This window comes from Pipra filicauda, unplaced genomic scaffold (genome assembly GCF_003945595.2).
Source record: "Pipra filicauda isolate LSUMZ 115617 unplaced genomic scaffold, ASM394559v2 scaffold286_size1242794_pilon, whole genome shotgun sequence".
Lineage (NCBI taxonomy): Eukaryota > Metazoa > Chordata > Aves > Passeriformes > Pipridae > Pipra > Pipra filicauda.
The window spans coordinates 175,857-185,904 of NW_024104405.1; the positions used below are offsets into that span (position 1 = coordinate 175,857).

The window sequence follows — 10,048 nt, forward strand, 5'->3', positions numbered from 1 at the left end:
CAATGCATTTTTATGATGTTAAATTTCAAATATGTATACAAAAGGCCAAACAAAATATTTTCTCATATTAAAATGTCGTGGTTTTATTGAAACAAATGATTTAAAAAAAAAATAAATCCCGCAATCAGGAAGCATTTCAGACTTCCTACACACTTATTGCTTTTGTCCAGTTTTACTGCATGAAAAATGCTGGTTTCTAATTGCTTTGCAGAATGGGGAAATTTCATTTTGCTGTTTTCAAACTCAAAATTGCAGTTCTCCATCAGCTCTCAAGGCACTGGAATTCCTCAGGCTGTATTTTTCCCACGGAATGAAAGGAGGAGGAAAAGACACCCGTTCCCACCAACATTTTTGAGTCATCAGTTAAACCAGATGAGGCAGCTGAAAAGATTTCACTTCTGGCAAACCGAGAAAACTAAGCCAGTGACAAATATTTTTGCCTAAAAAGCCAAAAAATCTGCCAACACACATCGGATCCCATGGAACATCCAAGGCTTTTTACCTTTCTGGGATGGTGGACAGCACATCTCGGTCCTCAATCAGGGATGAATCTAACAGGCAACTCCTGTCGTTACTGTGGGAAGTAAAAAGAGTAAAAGTTTTCTTTTTGGAACATTTTTCTTAAGCTTGGGAAAAATCAGAAGGGGAAGAAGAGGAAAGAAATACCCTTGTGCTGTAGTTTCTCGGCACCTTCTTCTGTTAAGGACCTTTTCTGTGGGGAGCAGAAGGCAGGTGAGAGTCCTCAGGGCATCACAGATGGATGGAACTGTCTGCCCAGCTGCAGAAATCCTGCCTGGGGGCTTGGAGAGTGTGGATTTACAGCTTGTACATGGGGGAAAAACACGTTTTAACATCATACTTTTGGTGGTGAAAGCCCTCCCACAAACCTCTGGCTGCCAGATCCTGGTGCTGGTTTCAATCCCTTATCTAATGCAAATGAAGCTGAGAGAAGAGATTGAAAAAAAAAAACAGTCATGTAACAACTGTTCCCTTGTCCTAGAGAGTGGTCTGCTCGTGGATAAGGTTTCACAGAAGTGAGAGGCAAACTGTGCCCTAAACATCCCCAAAACGCACAGAATTTCTTCAGAATAGAGAAAATATCAGCTCAGAAAGAACCTTGGGAGGTCTCTAGTTCAACCCACTGCTCAAGCAAGGCCTACACTGAATTCAAACTGGGTCACTCAGGGCTTTGTCCAGTTGGTCCTTGAACATCTCCAAGGATGGAGATCCCACGACCTCCCTGGAGCCTCTACCCAGCCAAAAAATACAAAAAGCCTTGTTCATTTTCCCCTCATTATCACATTAGTAGATGGGCTTCCTTCATGACTAATATTTGTGTGTGTGTGTGCTCTTTGGTCTGGTTGGGATTGCCAGATCCCAGGATCACCAAGTCCTCCCTGACACCACTTTCTACATCTCTTCCCACCAAGCAGGACTAATGTTGGCATCACCACTCTGCTTCTGTTTCTCATCACACCTCTCTTGTTCTCTGGGACAGACCTCTGGTGCTCATCCAGCACCAAGAACCTCCAGAAATTGTGACATCCTAATGCTATTGTTAAAAAGAAAAATCACATATATACATAAAGACATGCATAAAAGGTGAGATAGTCATATCCCTGTGCTTTCAGGCAAGTCCCCTAATTGTTGTTCCTGATCTTCTCTGGAAAAATTCTTGCTACTACCTGGAAAAGGAGACCAAGCTGGTGCAGTGAGTGGAGATTAGGAGGAGAACCAGGGAAAGATCCAGTGCCAGCTTCTCAGCCACTCCATTCTGAGATTCCACATGTCTCTCAGCCTCCACTGCCCAGTTAAGTTGAGCCTAGTTAAAACAGGAGAGATATTATCAGCCCAAACAAGCTGTTCTATGTTAAATGCAAGGAACAGAAAAAGAATCACTGTATGATCAAAATATCCTGAGTTGGAAGGGACTCCCTGTGACCATCAAAGTCCAGCTCACTCAATAGGAAGCTTTCTTTATTGAGTGAGTTTAAAGTGGAGACCTCTTCCATGTTTCCAAGGACATGAAACAAGGACAAGCAGCCCCAGGTGACGAGCTGGGTGTGAGCAGAGTGCAGGTGAACCCCTCGCACCACCAAGGAAAAGCTGCTTCTCCCAGAGTCCTGGCTGCAGGAATAGCAGCATCCAGGGCCAGGCTGTCAGCAACACGTGTGGGGGGTGGGTGAGTGGGTGTTTACAGTGGATATAAATGATCCTCACAGTTTTGGGCTGGAGGCTGGATTGCCTGACAGTCCCACCATACCCACGGCTCGGGCGCACACGCTCCTGAATGTTTTCATTATTTTTTCATTTGTAATTTTATTTCATAATGGTAACAAGACACCCCGGGGCAATGTGTTTCCAGGGGATTATTGCTTTTTTTTTTTTTTGCTTTATGACACATGCCATAATCACCCAGAAACGTACAGCCTGTCACATCTCATTACTGAAGCGTGGCTGAGACATCCACGTACGAGGCGCGACGGATAGAGCGGGGCCATAAAATTATATGGACATTTGGTGGCAGAAGTTAGTCTGTGCAAGCAGTTCCCTGAGAATGGCTTGCAGCTGGGCTAGCTCAGCTTGGAGCCATCCTCAGCTTCAGAGCTCTTACAAGTGTTGTTTTTGCTCCTACTCTGCCCACAGAGCCGTTGCAGAGGGTGCACGAACTAATTTTGTGGTCTCGTGCTCCTCTGCTTCCCCCCTTCAGCTTGGCAAGGTTCACCCCACCTGCAGACACTGTCAAGAAACACCTTCCAGGCGAGCTCAGCCCTGGGGTGACTCACAAGAGTCCCCTGAGGACTTGCAAAAAGCAAGTCCCAAGTCAGGCTCCTTCTACCTTTTACTACCCACTGCCTATAAATAACCACTCACAAGATTTCCTGGAGACCCGGGATGGGCATGGGGGAAAAGGAGAGAGCACAGAACTTGGGGCACAAGCTGCTTTCTTCCAAAGAATGGTGTCATTCTGGATTTATTTTATAGTTTCAGTCAGTCTGGGCACCTGGCACAGGAAGCCAAATGTCTGAAAACAGGGGTCAAGTGTAGACACCCTGGCCTTTGGTGAGCTGCCAGGGGAGAGGAGAGAGGGAGGTGACCCGCAGGTGTGCTCTGCAGGTAATGTTCTCCTTGGCCAACAAGGCTGGGGAGGTGGGCAGGGCCCACATTCAGCACCCCAGGATGCTCTAAGCAGAGCTGCTGCACCACGGCCAAGAAGGTTGGTGCTTACAAGCTCCTCTCAGGTGCTCCCAGGGACTCGAACAGGAGGCCATTCATGGGCATCCAGTGATTCCCAGCAGCTGGACTGGCTCTGGCTCCCAGCACCGCCCTGCCCTCGGCGTGCTGGGAAGTTATGTCACCCCCAGGGCTGAGGCAATGGACAGGCTGGAAGGCCTCCTCTCCACAGAGCTCGAGGCTGAGGTTAGGGCTGGAGAACATCAGCCCTCAGCTCAGCGCAGGGTGAAACCCAAGCGGATGAAGAGAACTTTTGTCCAGCTCCAACACACAAACGCTCCTCAGATCAGGGGTTCCTGACCTACCACCCGGGAGAAGAACCAGGATCAAGCTGAAGACTAACTATGAAGAGACAACAGGTAGAGGGGCCTTCAGTATGAGGGGCCCAAATGCTTTCCTGGTTGGACTTCAGGATCATGGAATCACAGAAAGGCTTGAGTTGAAAGGGATCTTAAAGAAAATATCATTCCAACATGCCTTCATGGGCAGGGACACCTTACACTAGCCCAGGTTGCTCTAATCCCTGTCCAACCTGGCCTTGGGCACTTCCAGGGATGGGGCAGCCACAGCTTCTCTGGGCAACCTGTACCAGGGCCTCCCCACCCTCACAGGGGAGAATTTCTACCCAACATCCAATCTAAATCTCTCCTCTTTCAGTTTAAAACCATTCCCTCTTGTCCTATCACTATCTGCCCATGTAAAAAGTCACTCTCTCACTTTTTTACGATCCCCCTTTAAGTACTGGAAGGCTGCAATAAGTTCTCCCTGGAGCCTTCTCTTCTCCAGACTGAACAACCCCAGCTCTCTCAGCCTGTCCCTGTAGCAGAGATTCTCCATCTCCCTGGGCATCTTTGTGACCTCTGGACCTGCTCCAACAGGTCCACACCTTCCCTATGCTGAGGACTCCAGACCTGGAAACAGTCCTCCAGGTGAGGTTACACAAGGGTAGAATAGAGGGGAAGAATCACCTCCCTCGAGGTGATTCCTGAGGGTCTTTTCCAACCTAAAGGACTCTTAAGATGCTGGTGGATTTAGAGACAGAATAAGCAAGCAGGAGAAACCCCTCACATGTATCTGACTAAAGGAGTTATGAGATGCTGTAGAAGACACTCCTAAGCCTTTTCTGCACAACTACAAGTGCCTTTCTCTGCCTGGGAACACTCACAAAAAGGCTCTGAGAGCTGGACCACCAGGACGAGCCTTGCCCTGAGGTAAATGGAGATTTTTGCCTGGCAGGCTCGTGGCAGCACAAACCTCGCACTGGGCTCTGAATGACAGGTCTGTACTAGCCTGGGTGGCACAACCACCAGCTGGTCTTCCAGCCCAGTCCCTCCTGGAGATCTCCCAGGACCGCAGGAGGCTCAGTCCCTGCTCAGTTAGGCGAGGATGGAGATGGATTTTTTTGTTTGGCTGCAGAGAGCCTGCCCTTAACCACAAAGCCTACAAGAATCCCCGACCCGGCCCTTCAGAAACACAGGCACGGAATAAATTCACAACAAGGCTTTTCATCTCCAGGGAAGTTCATCTTACCTGAGTCCTGGAACAATGTCACAGGGATAGAGCCTTTTTTTTCTCCTGGTGATGGGGTTTGCAGCAGGTTTTTCCATGTTCTGTGCCTTTAAGCTTTTTATAATTCTGCCTCCCTTTCTGAACAGCAACCTTTTTGTTCTCCACTCTGCTGCAACTCACAGATATGTGCACCATGCCCTCTTTCACAGAAAGGTATTTTTTTTAATCCTTCTTGCTGTTCTCCACAATCTAAAGTTAAAAACATTCAGGTTAAAAATACATGGCTGAGGTGGGTTTTTTCCAGGACACCCTCCTCCCCCACTCAGAAACCAAAGGTGTTTTCTCAGTTGAGCAGGATCAGCCTCCTGCAGGTGGAAAAGGCAATTTATGAAGACATAAACTACAATTATGCACAGTCAAATGCTACTCTTGGATAGATGGGGCAAATCCCCTTTGCCCACACCACTCCTGTTATACCTGCTCGCACTCAAGCTTCCTTTTATTCTTCAGAGCAGCTTCACATAAATCTCAGCCATCCCAGTAACTTCTAAAAGTTTTTTTTTCCTCCTTGCCAAGTTTCCTCCTGGCTCTAGGAGGGCAAACAGCAGCCACACAGCCCCTTTTGTGCTCCAGGGCTTGGCTAATGCCCCTCCCCGAGGCTGGTGGGCAGGAGAGGTGCCCTCAGCCACGCTCAGAGGGCTGGCACAGCATCACAGCAGGCTTTGAGCAGCAGCAGCTGCTGGGTGTCCATGGCAGGGGCACCTCCCAGCCCCAAAGGAGGAGGGGGTCTGCAGGGCAGGGCCTTGGGCAGCCTGGGGGGACCTGGAAGCTCCTGTGGGGATGCTGCTTGCAGGTGGGAGCCAGGGAATAGGAGATCAGCCTGGCAGGGGGAAGCTGGGAAAAGCACAGAATACAGCACCAAATGTCACTGAGTTCACAGGGGTGAAAATCAGACCCTACAAACGGGACTTCCTCCCCCTGACCCTCCCTGGGAAGGAAAAATTCAGAAGCAGGCAGAGGGTGTGGACAGGACTCAGCTGGAGATGTCCCTGTCCCAGCTTCTCAGCACATAACCAATTCCTTCACCATCATTCCCTCTGCTCTGCCCGTGGAAGGGGACACCTGAGTGCCCCCTGCATTGCAAAAATCATTTAAGGGCTGCTCTTGTGCTCTGTTCCATTCCTAAAGGGCAGCTCTTGGGCTCAGGCAAGGCTTAGCATGGTGGACAACACAGAGTCCCCTGTGCTGGCAGGGCCTGGGCACATCTGTGGGCTCTTGGGCCAGTGGTTCTGGAGGGTGACAGCCACTGGAGTCTGTCCTGAGCCAGGAAACTCTTCTGGGGGTTCACAGAGTGAGTTGGTGAAATCCTGTAGTCACCCAGGCACAAGTTCAGCTAATGGAGAAAACAAAAAACCTTCAGGTGAAAACAATAAACCCTTTGCAATGGCTTCACTTCCTTCACTTCCACTTGCTCTCCCTCAGCTATTTTTTCTCCCTATTATTGTACTGGTTCTTTTTATTTTTTTTCCCCACATGGTCTTCTGACTTTTCCATTAGACTTTTTCCATCTCCCTTTCTTTTTTGTTTCCTCCTTTTTATGCACTTGTGTTGGTTTTTTTCTGTGCAAGCCACAGCCCACATTTCAATTACACCTTACCTGGCACGTGTGTCTACACTTTGTGGACAGTGTCACAGTCTAGGTTGTGATTTACATGCATTGGTGATGTGCTCCCATTTCTTCTCTCCCTTTTTTTTGGAGAAAAAATAAACTTATATCTAGTTTTTCTTAGTGGCACCTTCATACTAAAAGATTCCACACAGCTTAAAGTCTTATCTAATGTGTTTTCTTTCTCCTATATTAAACAGTGGCCACTGCAAAGGGACACACAGGGACAATGGTCCCAGCAGTGCTGCCCATCCCTGTCCTACATAAGCCAGTGCTGGAGGAGGAGCCCAAGATCAAAAACCTCTCTAGACAAGGCTGACAACACATTTCATCCTCTCCTGCAGCACCTTCTCCCCCTGCCCAGCCCTTTGGGACCACCACAGATCACACCAAGGAGGTGGCATTCCAGGAAGGAAGCCTTCACTTGTACTTCCATCATGTTTCCAGCCCTGACGGGAATGTATTTATTTAGAAATGAGAAATGAGACTGTGATCTCATGTCTGGGGTGAAGCAGGTCCTGACAAGTCACGCAAAACTGTTCCTGTTACTGCGGGGACCAGAATAGCAACACCCAGCCCTGGGCTCGACTAGTGCATGGATTAGCTTCAGAACAACACTTTGGGAACATACCCTGGGAAGAGCAGGGTATTTTTGGTTCCCAAAAGGTCCTTATGTATTAAGATAAAGGGAGGGGAGTGAAGAGGAAGATGGGCAAAACATGCTGTGCACAGTTCTTCCAGCACCCTTGAACATTCCTGGTGATTTTCCAGCCCCTTGCCTCTCTCCGTGGAAGGAAGGCCCTGCATCAATCCCAGGAGTTTCACAAAATCTCTCTCTTTTACAAAAATCTCTCCATACCTTGAATTTACCTCCCAGTTTCCTCTGGTTCTTGTGTTGGGAGACTCTCACGCAGAGGTGCTGGATCCCAGCTCCCAGGGAGTCTCCCCCTCTCCCTCTTGGCCACACTGGCAGGAGCAACAGCAGGTTTCTTGGATGTGCACCACCAAAACACAGAGCTCCTCCTCTTCCATGGGTTAAAAAGTCACTCTCTTCTCCCAGGTAACAAGTGACAGGACATGAGGAAACAACCTCAAGTTGTGCCGGGGGAGATTTAAATTGGATATTAGGAAATATTTCTTCGCCAAAAGGGTTGTCAAGCGCTGGAACAGGCTGCCCAGGGCAGTGGTGGAGTCACCATTCCTGGAGGGATTTAATAGACATGTAGATGTGGCACTCGGGGACAAATACACTAAGCCACCAAAGGGTTTAGTGGTGCCCTTGGCAGTGCTGGGGGAATGGTTGGACTCAACGATCTTAAAGATTTTTTCCCACCTGAATGACTCTGTGAAAATACATTTAAAATAAAGCCAGGGAGTATCCTGAAACAAACTCCCTGTTCCCATTTATCCTCCTAAACCTCGAGTCTGACATTCCCTGCTTGGGGAAAACCTTCTCCCAGGCGGTGTAGGGGCTGCAACCCGGTGTGCTGCACACCAAACCTTCGGGGAAAAAAACCCCAAATCCCAAAAGCGGCTGTTCCTGGCACAGCCCAGGCACGGGGGGACGGGGACCGGGCGCTGCCCGAGCCGCCCCTGGGTGAGGTTGGGCTGAGCCGGGCGGGGGTCCCGGGTGCGGGGAGAGGGTGGGACGGGAGCGGGACCCCGCAGCCCCGGGGCCGGGGGCCACTAGAGGGCAATCGCGGCGTGTCCCACGCCCCGAGCGGGCCGGGACCGGGGGGATGCCGGGGGACAGCGAGGGATGCGCAGGGACTGCTCGGTGCCCGCAGGGACACGTCAGGGCGCCTCTGTATCCTGAAGACATTTTAAAAAAAAAAGTATTTTTTAACTGTTCTGCTCTGTTCGAGCGCTGCAGGTGGGTAAAGAGGACATACCTTTAGGATCTATGCGGCATCCAGGGCGTTGCAGACGCTCCCGGGCTGTTGCAGGTCAGCACCACCACTCCAAGACAAAGCAGAGGGGCAGAGCCCCAGGTGAGCTGCTTTTTATGCCCTGCTGATTAGGCTAATTCAGGGAAAACCTGCTCCTGCCTAAGGTAGGCAGGTGCCAGCCGCTGGTTTCCACCGTGATAGAAACACTGAAGCCATTCTCTCTGGTGGGGCTGGTCTCTTCTCCCAAGGGACAAACGACAGGACAAGAGGAAACAGCCTCAAGCTGCACCAGGAGAGGTTTAGATTGGATATCAGGGAATATTTCTTCACCAAAGGGCTGTCCAGCCCTGGCACAGGCTGCCCAGGGCAGTGTGGAGTCACCAATCCCAGAGGGATTTAAAAGACCTGTGGATGTGGCACTTGGGGACATGGGTTAGTGGTGGCCTTGGCAGTGCTGTGTTAACAGTTGGACTCGGTGATCTCAGAAGGCTTTTCCAACCCAAATGATCCTACGATCTGCCTCTAATTTTCATGGGGATGCATTTCCTCGTTCCCACGACATACCCCATCACCCCTTCATGGGACACTCCCTTTGCCCCAGACCTGGATGCCGCTGGTCCCAAGGACAACCCTTTGCTCCCAGCAATCCTTTGGGAAGGGATCTGCCCTGCTGCTTCCCTCCAGCACCCCCTCGGTGACACGGAGGGGCTCCCGGGGGCAGCCCCCCAGCCCCGCCAGCTGTGTGCTTGGCCGGTCCCCAGCTCCATCCCCTTCTCCCGGGTGCCACCAGCCCCTCCGTTTATCAGGCTGGAGCGGTGGGAGATAGGCAGGGAGGCCGATAAGCCCTCAAGTGGCAGCGTGCTGTAAACATTCCCACTGGTGCTGTTAGATTAGAGCGCTGGGAAAATGCCTCCAGCCCCCCGGCCCACCAGCACAGCGGGCCGGGGCCGGGGGGCTGCCGAGCTGTTGAAAAGCACAGAAGGAGGAGCTGTGTAAGGGCTGAAGTGCTTCATGGCAGGCTGCAGGGCTGGATGCTGCCTCCCAGGGTACCAGGGCTTGGCAGGAGCCTTCCCAGAATTCCTAGGAGGGATGTTTTGGCATCCAACACCGCAGTCAGTCTCAATCTGCATCCACAGGCGTTTTTTTCCCCAGCTGGGAAGAAAACTCACTTCTCCCTCTCTCCATCTCCCAGGCTGCTGGTGGACAGAGGTCTCAGCTGGCTGGAAGCTCTGACTGTGTGTTTTAGGTCTTGTGCAGGAGCTCTGCTCTGCACACAGACCTCTCTTCACACGTACCTGGTGGACTGGCACAGAGGGAAAGGCTGTGCTCCTCCTTTCATCATCACCTGCACCCGTTTTAAACCCATTTTCTACCAGTAAAAACAACTGATCACAAGCAGCTTTAGCAGATTGCACCCTGCTTACTCTAATTTGAAGTGGAGTGAGGAGGGAAAACTCTTCAAGCAACTTGGGGCTCTTTCCTTGCAGCACCTCCTGTGCGTGAGCTCAGCTGGAGCTGAGACCCTGCCACCCCCCTAAATTTGGGTCTGGAAATGCTGGTGGTCATCAGGGTTCCCAGTATTGGGTTTGTCAAAATGAGATTTATCAGCCAGGGCACACCATCAGCAGTGCCACTGCTGGACAGGCACAGGAGTGCCCAAACTGAAAATCCCCCTCCAACTGGCACCCCAGGACCAGGCAACTTGCAGGTATCAAAGCCAGGTGGTTGCAGGGTTCACAGAAACCTGACA

The 10,048-nt window shown here is 50.8% G+C and overlaps 1 long non-coding RNA gene across 1 annotated transcript; it reads right to left on the reverse strand.

Annotated features, from left to right (window-relative positions):
• Positions 1-514: 514 nt before the first annotated feature.
• On the reverse strand, positions 515-1,813 carry LOC120323557. Its single transcript, XR_005564105.1, has 3 exons — positions 1,686-1,813; positions 667-793; positions 515-574 (listed from the first exon to the last, which is right to left on the reverse strand). It is a non-coding gene; the product is annotated as an uncharacterized LOC120323557 (long non-coding RNA).
• Between the last annotated feature and the right edge of the window lie 8,235 nt (positions 1,814-10,048).